Source organism: Ambystoma mexicanum, chromosome 10 (genome assembly GCF_040938575.1).
Source record: "Ambystoma mexicanum isolate Mex_15411 chromosome 10, UKY_AmexF1_1, whole genome shotgun sequence".
Lineage (NCBI taxonomy): Eukaryota > Metazoa > Chordata > Amphibia > Caudata > Ambystomatidae > Ambystoma > Ambystoma mexicanum.
This window is the reverse complement of record NC_090932.1, coordinates 1,014,629,267-1,014,648,560: the sequence shown is the minus strand read 5'-3', so window position 1 is coordinate 1,014,648,560 and position 19,294 is coordinate 1,014,629,267. Positions and strand designations below refer to the sequence as shown.

Genomic DNA, 19,294 nt, shown 5'->3' with positions numbered 1-19,294 from the left:
AAGGATGCAGACCTGAGCCCACTAATGAGGGGCACCTCTGTGTAGCGTCACTTCCTGTCACTACAAAGGTTTTCTGGACACTACTTTCTATGGATTCTCACCTATTCTGACACGTTTGCCATAGTTCAATCTCCATTGAAGTAACCCAACACTGTTGATTCCCTTAAGACTCAGATGTACAGTCTGCAGGCCATTCAAAATGCAACAGCCATACTGGTATCTTGAAGAAACACCGAGCAATCCATATCTTCTACTTTGGGGACTCTAGGCATTGTGATGAATCCTACAGAGTCCTCACAAAGACCCTACCTAAAGTCGCCTCCCAGGTGGCCAGAGAAAGGCAGACGCGTCCTGACCCTGGGGGTGGCATTAGCCGGGAGGATCACCTGGGAGGAGATGGGGCCCCAGGGGAACAGGAGGACTCCGCTCGGTGGGACGCAGAATTTTTCTTCCTCTAGGAAGGAAGTAGCAGGGATACTGGAATATGTAATGGCTTGTTGTCAGAGAGAGCTTTTAATTTCTCAAGCAAACTATCTCAGTGTGGGTGAAAACAATAATAACCAGTTATGCTTTGGAAGGAAGAAGGGAACCTTTAAAGTCACAGACCTTCATAGAGATGAAAGCTCCTATAAACCCCAGGAGAGTATTAAAATGCATCCTTAAATATTACCAACTTAGGTGCAGAAAATCATAAAACCGCTGTAAAACCGAACTCTTCCTTAAATTCTTATAATACTCCTTTAGGGAATATAAATAAGGAGAGAAATACATTTGGTATTGGTGTTTCCATGAGAAAACCTGATTACATCATTGTGGACTCCCAAGTCCCACAATTCTCAAAGTACTGGGCCAAAGAAGAGGGCTGCAGAGGCATGATACTGCAAGTTTCAGCTGTTAGGGAGATTTATAATTGTTTTGCTTCATCCCCTTTCCTAACTAGTGCGACCCCCAGCACGTTCTGGTCACATAGACAACCTTCTAGTTATGGCTGGTGGCAGTGGACGTGTTACAATTATTGTGTAATTTTCTACCACAGATTATGTTCATAGCCCCGGTTGTGCACAATTGGGTTACCTAAGTACTAACTTGGTGGCTCCTTTCTTTTTTCACCATTTCTAGCGTGGTGTTTTGTTAGCCCTTCTACCATTGTGAGAGGGGGGGGCTGTGTGTGTGTTTTGCCTTTGGTGGGAACCCTTGGGTGTCCCTGCCTAGGCTCCAGCGTCTGGCCAGGCAGGAAGGGGGTGGGGGAGTTTTTCACTCCCCTGATCTTTACCTGCCTGAGTGCCTGAATGGAACCAGTCCCACTGGGGGTCTGGCTGTCCTGATTGGACAGCCACCCACCCCTTTCTGTAAACTGCTGAGAGAGATTGCAGAGGAGTGTGTGCTGCAACTGATTAAAGGTGAGGTTTCTGAGGTGAAAGGCAAGTCGACCACTGGAAGCTGAAGTAACCGAAGAAGACTGCAGACCCTTTGCAACACTCTGAAGCGACCGCTGCTGACCTGACTATGTCCAAGTCTTTCCTGAGCTCCAGGTGAACCTCCAGAGACACAATCTGACCCGCCCAAGCCCCCTCAGCAGGGTGCAGGACTTCAGGAACCGAAGAAGATTGACCGGGCGAATCGTGTACTTTGTTGGTGCTGCAGAAAAGGTGACAAAACCGCAGAGTGACCAGAAAAGTTGCTGAAATTCGTGCCAGAGACCCTCCTTCGAGCCCGCTGCTGAGAGATCCCATCTATTGTCCTGCCTTTCATCACCAGACCAAAGAATCCAGAGGTCGGGTGCAGCACTGTCACATAGAGGAGAATACAGTCACAAACATTTCTTCAAACCTAAGGTACTGTGGGGAAAAGGGTATTGCTTACCTTAATCCAAAAAGTCACCCCGAGCATTGGAGTGCACATAGGTGTCCAGGGCACCCCCCTCTTTCTCTTACCTCTGACCCAAGACGATGCTTGTGGCCCTTTAGTGAGTCCTATATCAGGGTCTCCAATGTTGTTTGTGCCCTCTTGCATCTTGGAGACTAGAAATTAGAAAATATCCACAGGAACTTTTGTTGTTCAACTTGTTAGCAACTTGTTAAGACTTTGGGCCTCATTCCGAGTATGGAGGTAATCATGGCGCTATTTGCGCCATGACTACCTCCCATACCTTTACCGAGTCCGCCCTGGTTCAATGGGGACTTACCGGTCTAGTCCGACCTTTGTGGGACCGGTAAGTCCCCATTAAAAAAACCATGCCCCATTCCCATTGAGCCCCCAGAGGGCTCAATGGGAATGGGGAAGTAGCTAATAACGGTACCGCAAATTGCGGTACCGTTATTAGCTCCGAAGTCCCTTAACGGGTCCCGTCCACAACGCCTAGTAAAATCAGGCGTTAAAGGAGGGACCCGCTAAGGGACCTCGGAATAGGGCGCAAAGGGATTACCGGCACCGATGTCCTTAACAGTGCCCGGTATCCCTTTGCGCCCTACTCAGAATGAGGCACTTTGAGACCTCTCCAAACTGCTTTTAGCTAGGGTTGTATTTTGGACCTTAAACACCTTGCTGTGTGAAGAAACTGACTCTATAACGTTAAGCCCTGCTAGTGTTGCACTAAAGTGTTTATCTTCCTAAAAGTCATCATCTTATGTGTTTTTGCAGAGTTAATACTTACTGTATTGCTCCTAAGTTTTGTGAGTGCGCGTTAGTACCGTTAATATGGTAGAACTGTCGTTACTGTCAAAAGCTGTAACAATTATAACCGCAAGCAACTACAAACTAAGCAGTGGCTTTAGGATTATTTTAGAATATTTTTGAAAGTGTTTTGTTTAATTGTACGAAGTATCTTAAAGCATATCTTGTGTAAATATATATTTTAATATAAATGTATGTGTGTTTCTTTGATGTGCATTACTAACTAGGTTTAGTGTACTTACCTACAGCTCACATCTTCCTCTTATGATAAGCCTGACTGCTCTCCCACTCTACTAAGGTTCCATGAGTAGTACAGACTGATACTAAGAGTTGGGGATCTACAAACCATTGCAATCGTTTTGTAAAGTCTACCTAAGAGTGGACATTCGGAAAACTCTCCTAACACTGGTGTTACAGCTGGAGGGATTTGTGTAGGTTGGATTACATTGACTCCTGGTTGTATTGCATTCAAATAATCCATCCTCAAGGCTACTATACTGTGAAAGTACTAAACTATGTCCACAAAAAAAACTATAAGGCAGAAGCTCTTATACCTCTTACTGTTGAAAAACTGAAAGAGTTGTGTAAAGATAAATGTCTTGGCACTGAAGGAAGGACTGCCTGAGTTAATCCAATGTCTGTTGGATTACAAAGTATCTGTGAGTAGGCTTGTAACCCCTACTCCCAGAATTGATCTGGAAAACAATTATGATCAAAGCTTAACCCTTAGCCCTCATCTTCCTGAAAGTGTGGTAGATGATGGTGGATGCAAATGTGATTATTAATCCACCTCCCAAATCTCTGACCTCACACCTACACATGGCTAACATGTCAGATGAGCTTGTTCTAGAAATAGAGAAAATGAAAATGCATCTTGAATTTAGGAAACTGGAGATTCAGTCTGAGATGAGACAAATAAATGATAAAGCAACTGCAACTCAGGGGCATGAGCTTGGCTTTCAAATGTTGTCTCTTGATTCCACTTCTGTTTCAGAGTCCTCTGTGTTTGACCCCTCTAGGAACAGGAAGCCTTGTCTCCCCAAAGATTTGCTGGGTTTGTATGATGCTAAAACGGATATCCTTGACCTGTCCGGTACATTTGAGTTTACATTTAAAGTGCAAGGTATATTTGAACGTGAGTTTGTTCTATGGGTAATCTCTAGGCTCCCCCAGAATGAGTGTGATGATGTGACGGAGTTGAATGATGTTGATAGACCAGATTACCAGTTGGTAAAAAATACTTTCATAGCCAGGTTTGGGAAGACCCCTTCTCAATACCTAAAAAGGTTTAGGGATCACAAGAAGAGAGATGGTAACGTGTGGGCCACTTGGGTATGTGAATGCCTGAACAACTTAGATGGATGGATTAAGGGCTACAAGGTAAGCACTTATGATGGTATGAGATGTCTCTTCGTGCTAGAAAGTATTTTTGATGCCTGTTCCCCAGAGCTGAGACAGCACTTGCTGACTCTAAGGAACTCAACCCCAAGAAGCTAGAAAAAGCTGCTGACTTGTGGGTGGATCAACAGGGCTACTCACAAGGATTCTGGGTCTCCTATCAAGAAAGAGGATGGGAAAAAGCATAACATTGATGAGAAGGATCATTCCAAAAATCCCCCAGCAAAAGAGGGCCATAAGAATTACAAGGGTAAATATCCCCCTAAACAACCTTATAGGGCTAGTGAAGCCTCTGGGTCCAAACCAGAGGGAGGTTATCAGAAACCTCCATTGCCAAATATATTTTGGAAATGTGTGGTTTGTTGGTCTGGTGACCATGTGAAAGGAGATCCCAGAAGTAAGGGTAAACCTTCAGGGATCCCCTCTGTCAGCTTAGCATTCACACATGATGTGGATTTACCAATGACGGGCTAGCTTTCACACTCCAGCTGAAGAACCCATTGGCGTTCAAGCTAGTTTCTTTAGTATTTCTGGGACTGTGGGAACAGAGCATTGAAGTCTATAATTCCATTCCTGATAATACTAAAATCATAAAGACAGTGGTCCTCATTATGAGTCCCGCGGTAGCCGTGCCGGTAAAACCAGCACGGCTGCCGCCGGAGTAATTCTTTTACCAGCACCCGGCAATGAGGACCTACCTGGGCATTCCAGTCCCGGCGGACCTGGTAATTCCCCTTCACCGGGTGCCGGTGATAATTGCTCCCCATCCCCATTTTAGCCCAATAGGGCTAAATGGGAATGGGGAGGACGGTAGCACCGGCACCGTCAAGGTCTGCGAGCGAGTGCCAGTCCCCCCGCCAGTTCTGACATGGCAGACAGAAAGGCACCCACTTGCAGAACTCTTAGTATGGTGGTACGGTAGCAACGGTGCCAGTAGCTTACCGGCACCATTGTCACTGTACCACCATACTTGTAATGAGGCCCAGTGTACCTGTAAATGGTCAGTACACCCTTGCCAGTAGAGACACAGTGGCCAGTATAACTGTGGTAGATTAAAGTTTCTTTCAACCTGAGGAAGTTGCTAAGGCTCCCAAAAGGCTTACCAAGTTAGCAGGAGGTCCAGTCCAAATGTGTCCCATACTGCCATCTATCATTAAATGTAATGCCATGACTGTTAAAATGACTGTGAGTGTCCAGTCTGAAGTGCCAGGTAGGGTACTCTTGGGCAATGACTTGAAGGCCCTGGGTGTAGTTTCCAGCACTGCAAGGCCCTCTCTAAGAGAAGGGACCTGACGAGAAAAGCAAGGGAGGCAACCTTAGGAGGCCGTCCAACTGAGACGAAGAAGAAACCCAAAGGAAAGAAGGGTCCCAAGCCCAAAACCTCCTCAAGGAAGAAAGTTCCTTTAGAAGAAAGGCTGAATTGGTGCCAGAGAAATCGCCAAAAGAACCATCTTCTGATGAGTCAGAGGTGGACGAGATTCCACCCTGTCTGGAAGATCTGGATCCAAGAGACCATCCTAAACGGCAGACTGTTTGCAGAAGGTGAACTCTCAAGGACAGATTTTAGTAGGGGACAGAGAGGATCCCCTTCTAGAAGGTCTGTGTCAGCAGACAGCTTCCTAGAGTGAAGAACAAGACCATGAGAAGCATAGGCTGTACCAGGAGGATGGACTCCTCTACAGTGAGACTATGGAATCTATTCCAGGGGATCTCAGGGGATTGGTGGTACCCCAAGACTTAAGATCTAAATTCCTACAGTTAGCACATGAAGTTCCCCTGGTTGGTCACTTAAGTTTTAATAGGACCAAGGAGAGGATATCATTGTACTTTTACTGGCCCAAGATGGGTGCAGAAATTGAGAAACATTGTGGGAGTTGCCACACTTGTCAGTTATCTGGTAAAAGTGGAGCCACTAATGGGGCACCTTTAGTGCCTCTCCCAGTAGTGGGAGTTCCTTTTGAGGGAGTGGGGATTGACATTGTTGGTTCCCTAGACCCTCCGACTTATTCAGGCAACTGATGTATATTGTTTATAATGGACCATGCCACTATCTACCCTGAAGCTATTCCAAAGAGAGCTGTTGCTGCTCAGGAAATGTCTAAATCTGTACTTGGTATTTTTACCAGAGTAGGATTTACTAAGGAAGTTGTATCCAATGGGGGGGGAGGGTCACATTTTATGTCCCACTACATGCAGGCCATGTGGAAAACCTGTGGGGTCACCTACAAGTTCTCATCTGCCTACTACCCACAGCCAAATGGGTTGGTAGAGAGGTTTAATAGAACTATGAAGAGCATGATTCAACATTTAGAAGAACCACTTGGAAGAAAGTGGGACCTTCTTCTGCCATGGCTTCTTTTTGGCTATAGAGAAGTTGCTCAAGCTGAAGTGGGCTTTATTCCGTTTGGGTTACTTTATGGTCATCCTGTCAAAGGCCCTTTGGCCTTAAATAAGGAGGGTCTGGAGAGTGCGCCTTCCCGAAAGCCAGTAAGGATTACTGACTATGTGCTAGGCCTCAGACAGAGGATGGCACAGCTGATGGCCAAGGCTTCTGAGAATGTGAAAGCTGGTAAAGCATTAGCATGACCAGAAGGCTAACATGGAAGAGTTTATTCCAGACCAGCAAGTTCTCATCATGGTTCCAGTAAGACCAAGGGCCTTACAGGACAAGTGGACAGGACCCTTCAAAGTTGTAGGAAAACTTGAGAGGTGAACTATTTGGTAGACCTGGGCAACCCCAAGGTGGCCCGTAGGGTCTTTCATACCAATCCGCTGAAGGAATCTGTTTCCAGACCAGAGATAGAAGCTTTGTTCTTAGCCTCTGATCAAGAAGAAGAGGAGAGTGAGCCTCTTCTAGATCGTCTAAGGGACACCCTTCAGATGGATCAGTAGGAGGGGTAAAAAACTCTACTAATCTGACAATGCAGCAACAAGAGGAGTACAAAGCTCTGTTAACTCAGTTTGCCCCTCTGTTCTCACTTACATCAGGCTTGACCACCTGGGGCAAACATGACACTGACACTGGTGATAGTGTACCTGTTAAAAGCAGGGGCTACAGAATGTCAGATAATGTGAGGACTCACATAAAGGACGAGATTAACCAGGTGCTTGACCTTGGAGTGATTGACCATTCCACGAGTCCAGGAGCTAGCCCAGTTGTGTTAGTACCAAAGGCAGGCACTAAGGAACTTAGATTCTGTGAGGACTATAGAGCATTAAATGCAGTTACGAAGATCGATGCCCATCCCTTGCCAAGGACAGATGAACTGGTGGATAAGCTGGACTCAGCAAAATTCCTCAGTACTTTTGACCTGACAAGTGTTTATAGGCAGATTGCCATGACTGACAATGCCAAGAAGAAAACGGCAATCTCCACCCCAGAAGGCTTGAACCAGTTTCTGGTCCTGCCCTTTGTATTAAAGAATGCCCCTGCCTTACCTACAGCTCACACCTTCTTCTTATGATAAGCCTGTCTGCTCTGCCACTCTACCAAGGTTCCATGAGTAGTACAGACTGATACTAAGAGTTGGGGATCTACAAACCATTGGGATAGTTTTGAATATTCTACCGAACAGTGGACTTTGGAAATACTCCCCTCTCAGCAGCTTAATTGTGTTAATGACCCACACCTGAGGGAGAATGGGAGGCATAAAAGGCCCCCTCAGGTGCAGGCCATAGAGAGTAGCAGCCGGAGGTGGAGCAGTCGTGGTTTCTCCATGTTGCAGTAGACTCTGGAGGAGTCACTGTTGTGTGTGGAGCAGTTGCCAGTCTTGAAGGAGTCACTTCCTTTTGAGACCTTGATTGCAGAGGTTGCGCAGCTGGAGGCAAAAACTTGGTAAGCTTTCCTCTAAATAAGGAGGGCTCCGGTGGCAGGCGAGCACCGGAGAGCCTCTGGAGCAGAGAATGCACATTTTTCAAGTGGTGTGGCCCACAGGGGACTGAAGGAAGGTTGCCGGGCAATGCGAAGCAGCAGAAGACCTGGAAGCAGCGGGATGAGCAGATGCACACACCAGACCCAGTGAGTTCACGGTTATACTGTGACCCCGGAGCGATCAGTGATCGTCTGCTGGCCAAGCCAGAGTGCCCTAAACACGGATCTGATGTGAAGAGATTAAAGGGGTTAAACCAACCTTATTTTGAATACCGAACTGACATAAAGTTGAATAATAATCCAGTTTTAAACCAAGCTGGTGTAAAGAGGAGAAAGGGGCAGAATAAAACTTGACAAACCAGAAAGGTGTGATTGTATTTTTGTGGACCAGAATAAATGCCAGCAACTAGAGAGCAATAATACAAGAAACCAGTACAAACAACCATTGCCATAGTCAAAAAGAGAATTATACCAAGGCAAGTTAAAAACAACCAATATTGTCAAAGCCAAAATGGGGCGATTAAGAATCCTATTGGTTGTGATGCAGATTGTCCATATGTAAAAGAGGATATAAGAGGAACTGGCGTAAACCCTACATTGCCAAAGAAGTGTAAAAGTGAGAGAGAACCATTGTCAGCATTTGGTTATTGCGGAAGTGGTATAACAAGAGTGGCAGGAGGGCTGTCCTTCTGATAGAAGGTATTCAAAATGAATGGAGGGTAATAAACAGCACCAGTGTGTTTGTTTTCCCAGAAGAAATGGTAAAAATTGAGGTTGTGAAGCAAGAGACATTGCTGGTTTGCTGGAAGATTACCTTTACTAGGGTTCTACGTTATTTCGCCGCTGTATTTTTCATCGCAGGTCTTTTCATCGCTGTTTTTTTTCTCGAAAAACTCATTTTTTTTCCCTTACACCCACAACCATATATTTAATTTTTTAACCCCCTCAAAAAAAAACGATGAGTTTTTTTCGAAATAAAAACGGCTATTAAAAAACACGCGATGAAAAATACCGCAGTGAAATGCGTGTATACCACTAGTAGTAGGCCCGGCAGGTGAGTGGACCAGGTGGAAATCATTGAAGTGCTGTGGAGTGGATAAAAGTATGGAAGTGGCAGAACCACCAAGATGTTTTTGTGAACTATACAGAATCATCCTGAAAAATTAATATCGCTGAAGCAAGGTTTGTGTGAACTGCTGCAGAAGTATCAAACATTGTTAAAACAAGTGTTTTATCAACTGTTGCAGTATTATCCTGACACAAACAATTGTGTTGATCCTAATGAACTATGGAAGCGTTCTTGGTTTATTAGAAGAGGTTGTTTTGAGCTCTTTTTTTTACAATTGGAGAGAGGAAAATCTTGTTGAAAATCTTTTAACTGTTGGTTGAATTCATGTTGGAACATTTTGTTAAGTTGGAACCAAAAGAACTGAAGTGGAACTTTATTACAAGACAGGATTTCCTTATCCTTTTGGAACTGTTGAATAGAGTCCTGCTTGAATCTGGGGATGGGGAGGAGGGCGCCTGAGAACCAAGCCAAGATGGCAGCTAGTCTGAGAGATCCCAAGCAGCCTCTGCATATTCAGACACAATCCTGTTTCGTTTTCGAGCTGCCACCGCCTTGATTGCAGTGAAATGGCCGAGTGACACCCTTCGGCATTGTCAGGGAGATTTTCACAGCTCTGAGTTGCTGGCGAGAAGATCTGAGGCGAGAAGATCTGAGGCAAGGCATGGAGCCGCTGTAGGCCGCGTGGAGCGTCACAGCGCATGAGCCGGGGAGTGGAGACACTGCTGGGAGATCGTGGCAGAGACAATCATGGCAGCACTTGAGCTTGGGGGCCTGCCCTACATTTGTGTGGCGGGGGAGTGGAGGTTGCCCCAGAGCTTGGGGTGACACGCTTTGGAGGAGCCGGCGGCCTCCGCCTTGTAACAGGCTGGGTGAGACCCACAGAGGACATAGCGCGCCCTGGCAAGGGAAGGAGACGCTGGTGATCTTGAGGGAGTCCTGCAACAGCTGCTGAGTGGGCCCGGATGCTAGGAGAGTCACGGACACAGCCCACATACAATCTCAGAGAAGACAGTTTAACTTCACAAGGCTTCATATACTGTGACACTCGTGGTGTTATTGCCTGCTTTGGGGAGATGTGGTGACAGTAAACGCAAGGAGAAGACAGTTAAATCTCACTGAGCTTCCCATACCGCGACACTCATGGTGCTATTGTCGGCTGCGGGGTTGGACGTGATGGCAGCAGGGGCGATACCTACAGTGAACCACATGTGAGGAATTGCATATGTGGATCTGGTGACTGCTGTATTGGAAGTCCAAGTAAGGATCGCAGAGGTGCCCGGCTGAGGGATGGTGTTTCATGCTCCTGTTTATTGACTGCAGATATAGCCGGAGGGGCTATGGAGGGTGTGGCTGGAGGCCATGGAACAGTGAGGGGCTGGCCTGGAAAGTACTGTCAGCTCATTTGGGGGATCCAGATAGTTGGACGTTGACTGTGGCGGCAGTAAATTGGGTAGTGGGGAGCGATACCTCCTGGACTGTTCTCTAAAATAGCGAGTGGTGCTCCAGTATTGGTCTGCTATCCCTGGAAGAAGTGTGTTGTTTGAATTAGGTGGGGTTACTTGTGTAGCCCGGTGGAACTTGGTAGAGGACGGTGACTATTGACTGATGGAGTGGAGTTTGTGGCTTCTTTGGTGGCTGACATTATACATGGATTTCCTGTTGGCCCAGAGCGGAGCAGAGCATAGGGTTGGTTGCTGCCGGAGAGTGTGCTGCTGGATGCTTGGTTAGTCCACGGCTATCAGTGGTGTTCAGGAAGTCTGGGTCGGTGCAAATATCCTGGTTGGCTCTATATTGGGCTGTTTCAATGTCCAATATGGTGTAGTCAGGAGAACCGCAAAGAAAGCTACAGTTTGAGATGCCCTCTCAGGCTAAGAGTAGCAAGGTGGTGGAAGACTCGTCAGGCACGGGCTCCCCATCACAGGTGGCTGATTCTAGTGTCGCGTTTAATGGTACCGGGGTGATGTTTGGTCAACTTCAGGCTGACATAGTCATTGGATGGCAAAATGGGTACATTGACGTGCAAAGACGACCATGGATGTCTGACTGGATAAGCACAGAGGGACTGGACAAAGCTGAGACCAGAATATCGGCGGTGGCAGATGAATCCTCAGCGACAGCTCATCCAGGTTATTAAGGCCCTTAAGGAGCTGGTAGATAAACAGGATGATCTCAAATCCAGGAACAGGCAGAATAACCTTCGATAAAGGGAGTGCCATAATCGGTGGATCCGAGATTGATGGAGTCGTTAGTGGAATCCATTCTGCAGGAAGCCCTGGGAAATGATGGCTTTTCTGCAGTGTTCATCGTCGAGAGGGCGCATTGGATCCCTAGTGGCAGAAGACCTATTCCAGGTGTGCTGGCTCGGCCGATTATAGCTAGTCTGTTGAACTATCGGGGCAGAGATATTGCACTCTGTAAGGCCAGAGAGAAGAGGGCTTTGATGTACAGGGGAGACTCCATTAAGATCTTTCCCGACTTTTCTGACCGGGTGCAGGCGTCTTGGAAAACGTATATCGATGTGATGAAAAGGCTCAGGGAAAGGGGCATGAAATATGCGATGCTCTCTCCTGCAAAGCTCAGGGTGGAGCTTAATGGAAGGGCACTGTTTTTTCAATCTCTAGGTGAGGCCAGTGCTTTTTTGGAATCACTACTACCGATTCACAGGTGTCGAGGAAATAACGATTGTGGTGGGAGTTCCCTCTGGGGTTGATGCATAACACAGAACGTTATTGATTGCTGGGGTAGATGGGGTGGTGGTTGTGGGAAACGACATCGATTGCTGGTTGAGGACTGCTGGGCTGGCTGGGCACTCGGGTGGTCCTCAAGCAGATGCCTAGGATGGGGTTTGTTTGTGGGCAAGGGGGGCTTTACTGGCAGTTGGGGCAGTTTGGGGTTGCCGGTGGGAGTGGGTATTTTTTGATGGGAGAACAGGGGTCTGTAGGACTTCTTTCTGTTGTCTCGCCCCCACTTTGCCATTGGAGAGTGGAGGATTGGTGGAAGTGTGTTGGAATGTGGTGGACTCCGAAGCGCTGCTCAAGGTTCATGACAAATGGGGTCTGTGGGTATATGGGATACATGTCCTGGCTAGTGAGTTACGCTGTGTGAAGTGGAACGTCAGGGGCCTGAATACCCCATCCAAGAAACGCAGGGGGTTGCTGTATATGAAAAGACACTGGGTAGATGTTCCTTTTTTGTAGGAGACGCATCTGTTCTCCATGGGGAGCACAATTTGGCCAGGGATGTAGGTCTATTTTTCTTCCTATTCCATCTACTCTAGAGGGACCTGTATGTTGATACATAGGTCAGCGGGGTTTCGTTTACTCTTGGTGGCTGGGGACCAGGTGGAGAGAGCGGTGCTTGTCACAGGACTTATACATGGGCAGGTGATGACATTGGTTAATTATTATGGCTCCAATATAGATTCACTATACACAACTGAGTGGATTGATCAGCAGTTGGCAGGGGGGATCCCCCGATGTCACAGTATGGGCAGGGGACTTCAATGCAGTAATGGACCCGTACTTGGATAGAACAGGGGGTGTTTGGAGATCTCTGCAGAAGGCAACCTGCGGATGAGGAGATGTGTGCTGGACTTGGGAACTTAGTGATGCCTGGAGGGTCAACCATGAGGAGGAGAGAGGCTACACTATTAGTTCGACGGTGCATCAATCAGCCTCTCAGCTAGATTACTTTTTGGTGTCATACAGAATTTTAGGGTGGATCAGCAAGGTTACGATTATGACCCGCACTCTGTCGGATCACGTGCCGGTGCTGTTGGTAATTGACATCCCTGGGAAGATGCATAGCGGGGTGACATGGGTATTTAAAAATGAGGCCTTGTCTGATGGTGTGTTTCGAGAGGCTATCGCCCAGGTTATAGATAATTTCTTCAGTGAAAATGTGGGGTCAGGTCACTCATACTTAGCAGTGTGGGAAACCTTTAAATAAGTGGTGCACGGGGAGTGTATTTACAGGGAAGCTGGAGTATTGAAGGTAATTAGGAAAGAATTGGCCAATAGCAAGGCTGAGATTCAGGAGCTGCAAGCGATGCCCAACTATATGGGTGACCCTTTTATACACAAAAGACTTTGTGATGCAATGGAGAAATTCCAGACTGCTGCACACCGGGAGGTGAAGTTTCTTCTAAGAAGGACCTTGGTCCGACAGAACGGGGAAGGGCAATGGCCTGGTAGGCAATTGACAAGGGCGGCTAAGGTTGATACGTGCAAAACGCATATTGCAGTGATTAGGGATGCGCAGGGGTCTCCCAGGGATACAGATAGTGATATTGCACAGGTGTTTTGGGAATATCATAGGCAGCTCTATTCCTCGCAGACTTGAGCCCCTCAATCAGATATTGAAGATTTTATTGATCAGGTGGCACTATTGTGGTGTAGTTCGTAAGATAGGCAATGGTTGTTTCGGCCTATCACGTTGCAAAAAATATTGGGGGCAAGCAAGGCATTATCAGGGAAGGCTGCTTAGCTGGATGGCCTTACAGCAGACACCCGCAAGGACGCACTGCCGCCGCCATCCCCGTTAAACAGGGCCCCATCAGAGCTCAGATGCCATGTGACACAACTGACCTTTCGCTCCCATCTCAGGACCTCATTTGGGGCTTAGCACCATCACAAATAGCCTTGATAAAGACCCAAGGGTCGAAACACGTGTCGGCTGACCACTACTGGAACCAAGAGCCCATGCAATATGATGAATAAAAGCAATTATCACCAAACAATAAACTGTGTGGGAAATCCATTGTACAGAATTAACCAATAGCAAGGTATCCAGGATATTCACAATTCTTACCACAAAGGAGGTGTGGGCTTCACCTCAACAACCAAATCCTGTGATCTTGCACCAAGGAAAAGGACCCTTGAACAAAGAACAGAGCTCAGCAAGGAAAGTTCCATATATAGGGCCCAACACAGAATATTGGTATTACCTATATCCTATTTTAGAAAGGTGAAATCGGTTATGACACTGTTTTTATGGGCAGGTAAGCAGCCACGCATGGACTGGGAGAAAGTTGCGCCATTGGAGGTTTGGCTCTGCCTGACTTTGAGTCATACTGCGAGGCTGCACAGGCAGCGTTTCTGCATACTGGTTTGCGGTTGGTACGGATAGGAGGCACTTGGAGATGAAGAGGGCTTTGGCGGCTCAGTTTCTATTGCGGACGGTTATACTCACAGCTCTGGGAAACCAATGTAAGCCCAAGAATATGGTGGAATTGATGTGTAAATCCTGGGTGAGCATTGAAAAAAGGGGAAGTTAAATGTTCTCTTCACCCAAACTGCGTGTCGCGTATATCCCAAATATACCACTGACCAGTGAATGTGGTTTTGTGAGATGTATGGGGAAACTGGGTATTACGCAATTCTGGGACCCCTTTCCGGATGGACAATTCCGTTCCATTGATGCGTTCAAGGGCAGAGGGTATGCCACACCCATGGATCTGTTTTTGTATTTCAGGTTGAAGGAGTCCCCGAGGGGGTGTCTCCTGACATTTCCGAAACAGCCTGAGGTGGCAAGTATTCTAGATTGGGTAATAGGTCTGGTTGATACGAGTAAACCTGTGTCTAACCTCCATGGCAAGATACTAGATAATGCGACGCAGTGGGCTGAGTCATCTTGGGAAAAGTGGGAATCAGCTCTGGGATGTGCCATCTCCGATGAAGAGTGGCGATGTTGCGGTCAGACTAGGAAAATGGCTATACATGGGTGCTTCAAGGTGATACATTTTTTTTGTTTTAAATTGTATTTATTGTTTTCGAGTACAAACATGAAACTTGGATTAAAACAATACCCCCACAACTCACGTCCACCTCCCCCACCCCGGAAGATCTTCTTGGTATCTTTCAGTATGGGAAAGTCTTATGCACTGAACATTTCTGTTATTTTGATTTTATGGGGGCACCATTGTTCCATATAGTCTGACTGCAAGTAGTCTTGGACCGTTCCCCCATTCCTTTGTGAAGGATCCGCTTGAGCCCTGAATTGTGTGTGTTAGTTTTTCCATTGTCATTTGTGACCAGACCTTCTGGAGCCATGTGTAGACTGGTGGAGGGTCTCGCTTTTTCCAATTTTGGGCTATTACTGCCCATACCGCTATAACCAATCCCATTAAGCTCCTCCAGTGTGACTGCATGCATTTCTTGGCTGCCTTATCTTTCATTCCGCATAGCCACACCTTCTCTCCCAACAGGTCCGCATCTGGAAACTTTTTTCCCATCTCAGTCTTTACCTCTGACCAGAAACCCTTGATCCCCGGGCAGTCCCACCAAATGTGTTTCCACATACCCACTTCTGCGCAGCCTCTTGAGCATAGGTTAGATGTTTGAGGGTACATTGTATGTAATCTCTCTGGCGTGCAGTGCCATTGAGTTACTACCTTTACCCACATCTGCCTCATTTGAACTGATCGGGTCATTTTTGGAATGCTATTCTACAATTCCACCCATTGTTGTTTTGGGATATCCTCCCCCAATGCTTTCCCCCATTTGATCATGTACGCCCACTTGACTACTTCTTCTTGGGAGTTTATAAAGGTATATAGTGACGAGAGTAGCCTCCTAGACCCCGAGTTGGTTATTAAATATTTTTCAAATGGAGTGAGGTCCCTTGTTTACACTCTTTTGACTTCGGGTGTCGCCAGCCAGTGCCTGAGCTGGTCGTATTTATACCTGTCCACCTCTGTTAAATTTAGTAGGGATTTACATGCCTCGAATGACCTAATTTCTTTGTCCTGAAACATTTCCCCAATTTTCGTACACCCTGCCAATTCCCATTACTCAAAGGCCCCTCATTCCATTCCAGGCGGAAATTGGGGGTTTCCGACAGATGGGTGTGAAGGGAGCTTCCACTGTAGTCATGATACCCCTTCGTGTTTGTTCGTTCTCAGGACTCTAGAGTGGTAATCATGACTACACTGATGCAGAGGTTGGGGTGCCTGTGATGTATAGCTTTCCACAGGAGTTCCGCCAACGGGGATCTAGCTACTGCCCTATCTTGTGTCACCCAGATTGTTTGTTGGTCTTCCCCCAGCAATTCCCTCAGTATGCTTATTTGCGCAGCTTGGAAGTATTTTTTGAAAGTGGGGGAGGGACATCCCCCCACATTCGAGTAGGTGCTGTGAGGACTGCTCTGGCGACCCTCAGGGGTTTCCTTTTCTGTATTCTGCCCCACCATGAGACCATTGGGGGATTCCAGCGCTCCAGATCCCTCCTTATATGTTCTAGTAGTGGGGGTTAGTTTCCTTCATAAAGTAGATCAACCCTGTGTGTTAGTGTTATTCCCAGGTACTTGATCCCATTTTCAGCAATTTTGAGGTCTAATGCTGCTGCCTCCCTTTCTACATCCCCTCGCCCGCCTGCCGGAATTAGTATCTCCGATTTTTTTCCTATTGATTTTAAGGCCAGAGATAGCCCCGATTGTCTCTATTTCTCTTACTGTTGGGGCCAAAGTCCTCTCCGGGTCCGCTAGGGCAATCAACATGTCGTCCGCGTAAGCTATCACTTGTTTGTTGTCTGCCTGCCATCTCTATCCCCTTTATGAATATGGATTCTCTAATTTTAATTAAGAATGGTTCCAGAAAAATGGCATATAGGAGGGGGAATAGTGGGCATCCCTGCTTCGTGCCCCTAGAGATCTCTACCCTGTCTGAGACCTCCCCGTTTATTGCTATCCTAATTGACGGATTATTGTAGTTGGCTCTTATCATATGTAATGTTCTCCGAATCCCATGCTCTTTAGAGTTTTAAACAACCACTCCACCCGGTCGAATGCCTTCTCGGCATCTAATGAGAGTAGTATTGCCGGAGTGATGCCCGTCTTTTCCACTAGGTGTATAAGACGTCTAAGGTTGTCGTGCGTTTGTCGACCCGGTATAAAGCCTGATTGGTCTGGGTTTATCAGGTTGGGCAAAAGCGGGGATAATCTAGCTGCCAGGATTTTTGTGTAGATCTTAGAGTCCAAATTAATCAGGGCTATGGGGCGGTAGGAGCCAGGATATGAGGGGTCTTTTCCTGCTTTATGGAAGACTAGAACCTTGGCTTCATTCATTGTCGGGGTCACGTTCCCGCGATCTTTGAAGATGTTTAGGAGTCTGGTTAGGAATGGCATTATAATGTCCGCAAGTTTTTTATAAAATGGGGCTGTAAAGCCATTCGGGCCTGGTGCCTTGTTGTTTGGGAGGTCTGCTATTGCCTTTTTCACCACTTCTTCCCTAATAGGGCCGTTATTTGTGGTATGGGGAGGGCTTGTAAGTATGCGTCTTGGGCGCTGCTATCCGGATATTCCGTAGTATACAGAGCTTGATAGAACTCCCTGAAGGCCTCACCCATGTCTCACCCATGTCCTGGGTGAGCGTTAAGGTCTCTCTGTGTGTATTTTGGATATTTTTGATCGTCCTTGCCTTCTGTTTTTCGCTGAGTTGTCTAGCCAAGTATCTATCAGCCTTGTTGGCCTTAATATAGTGCGTTGTTTGAGATACAAGAGCGATTTCTCTGCTTTTTTGGTGCAAAGCATTTCCAATTGACCTTGTAAATGTCTCAACAACTTCTGCAAGCTACGGGTGGCGTGTGTCAGAAGTTTCTCTTGTGTGTCCGCAATTTTACTTTCCAGTTCTCTTTCTCACCTATGCCTCTGATTATCCCTGGAGGCTTTCAGTGCTATCAGCTTGCCGTGGATCAGCTCTTTAAATGCCTCTCAGACCGTTCCCAGTGGGACATCGCCTGTGTCGTTTTGGGCAAAATAATCTTTAACCATGTCTCTTATCTATTCTCCCAGTATAGCGTCCTGAAGAAGGTCCAGCGGGAGCCTCCAATGCCAAAGCCCCCCTCTCTTCCCAGGGGTATTCAACTCCATCCATAGCGCAGCATGGTCTGACAGTGAGATTGACCCAATATCCATCCCTGTATTTTTCCCATCAGACCCACTGATGCCCAGAAGTAGTCAATTCTCAACATTGTGTTGTGAACATGTGAAAAGTATGTATACCACTCTGTTCGCCTTTGAGTTCCCTCCATACGTCGCATAGAGCCAAATGATCCATCTTTTGCCTGAGGTGCTTAGACGGTGCCCCCTGGCCATGGGATCCCGCCTTGCTTCTATCTGTTCGTGGGTGCCATGCCAGGTTTAGGTCTCCCCCCATTATCACCTCTCCTTTTGCAAAATCCTCCAACGTCCCCAAAGTGTCCTGCAGGAAGCCATCTTGCCCTGAGTTGGGAGCATATATTGATGCCAGGGTAAGGCAGCATCCCTCTATCATGGTGTTGGCAAATGCGAACCTCCCGTTCTTATCTGTTAGCTTCTCTATTATCCTGGAGTCCCCTCCATCTTTTACCGCTATCAGCACCCCTGCTCTTTTATCTGGTGCATTGGACTGGGCCCAAATCTTATATCCTGTAATGTGTGCTTTCTGTTTGTCCTGGCCTCTTATGTGTGTTTCTTGCAGTAGTAAAATGTCTGCCTTATCCCTCTTAAGCATGCTCTCAAGATTTTTCCTCTTCACCGGGGAGTTAAGGCCCCTTAGGTTATATGTTATAATTCTGAGTTTCCTCATGGCGTCTTAGCCCTTGACCAATATCAAGTGTTCCCTGTTGCAGCATTCCTTTCCATCTTCTGGGCGTCTCCCCCAATCCCCCACTCACTTTAACCCCCCCCCAACATTAAACTTTGAACCAAACTTTGTCCTGAGTAGGGCTCGGGTTCCTAAGGATGCTAGGGCGTTGCACCTATCGCCCCCTGCCCTCCTTAAACTCAGGGTGAACTTTGCGGGGGTTGCTAAACCCCGCATCTACCTCTGTACTTACCGGGTTCCAATTCCGGGGGCTTGCCCCGGGCCGTTGTTACGGTGATTCTCTGGATGCCATCATGTGCTCTCACCTCTCTTTCCTCACGGTGTTCTAGTCCTGCCACCTGCGGATAGATCATAACTTTAATTTTCCCTTTTTACTCATCAGGGGTCGATCCGTGGTTCTCTTTTCCAGCATTCTTCTTCCTTTGCCGAACCGTTTCCCATCCCCTTGGTCTTCTCTGGTGCTCTCTCCTTGCTTTATTGTCCCTTTCATCCGCCCCATCTCCTTGTACCCCCATAACATTGAGGCCTTCATCCCAGGTGGTCACTCTTCGTTATTTGCCTTCCCATGTGAACAGCAACCCAAATGGGAACGTCCATTTGTAGCGAATTTGCTTTGCCACTAATTCCTTGACCAGTGGGGCAATCGCTCTTCTTTTTTGGAGAGTTACCTGGGCCAGATCTTGATACAGCTGTATGTCCTACC

At 47.1% G+C, this 19,294-nt stretch overlaps 1 protein-coding gene across 1 annotated transcript in view; it reads left to right on the top strand.

Moving 5' to 3' along the window:
• CCDC150 (coiled-coil domain containing 150) overlaps positions 1-19,294 on the top strand; it is a 917,521-nt gene that overhangs the window by 771,376 nt on the left and 126,851 nt on the right. The window lies entirely within an intron of this gene.